The sequence below is a fragment of the Penaeus monodon genome, chromosome 27 (genome assembly GCF_015228065.2).
Source record: "Penaeus monodon isolate SGIC_2016 chromosome 27, NSTDA_Pmon_1, whole genome shotgun sequence".
In the NCBI taxonomy this organism is placed as follows: Eukaryota; Metazoa; Arthropoda; class Malacostraca; order Decapoda; family Penaeidae; genus Penaeus; species Penaeus monodon.
In genome coordinates, this window is record NC_051412.1 from 34759000 (window position 1) to 34759278 (window position 279).

Consider the following 279-nt stretch of genomic DNA (forward strand, 5'->3'; position numbering starts at 1 on the left):
TTGGGAGCGCATATATAAAATATGTATATATTTATACACACACAGCATCTGCATATGATTTCTAGAAGCACCCAGTCAAGGAACATGCAGAATAGGGCAGGTTCCACAGGTGGCTTTAAGCAGAGGCCGGTCGTTAAAAAGGGGACATCAATATGAGTTCATTGATTTTAGATATTCATAACATTTTGGACGGCGAAGGGAGGGGGGGGGCGAGGAGTACTGGCAGCAGGCAGTAGTTCATGCTCATGGCCGCGGTTCATGAGGAGGGGGGGGGGAAGG

At 48.0% G+C, this 279-nt stretch overlaps 1 protein-coding gene across 2 annotated transcripts in view; it reads left to right on the forward strand.

The window, feature by feature from the left end:
- Positions 1–279, forward strand: part of LOC119590799 (transcriptional enhancer factor TEF-1-like) — a gene marked incomplete in the record, with an annotated part of 156884 nt that overhangs the window by 29788 nt on the left and 126817 nt on the right.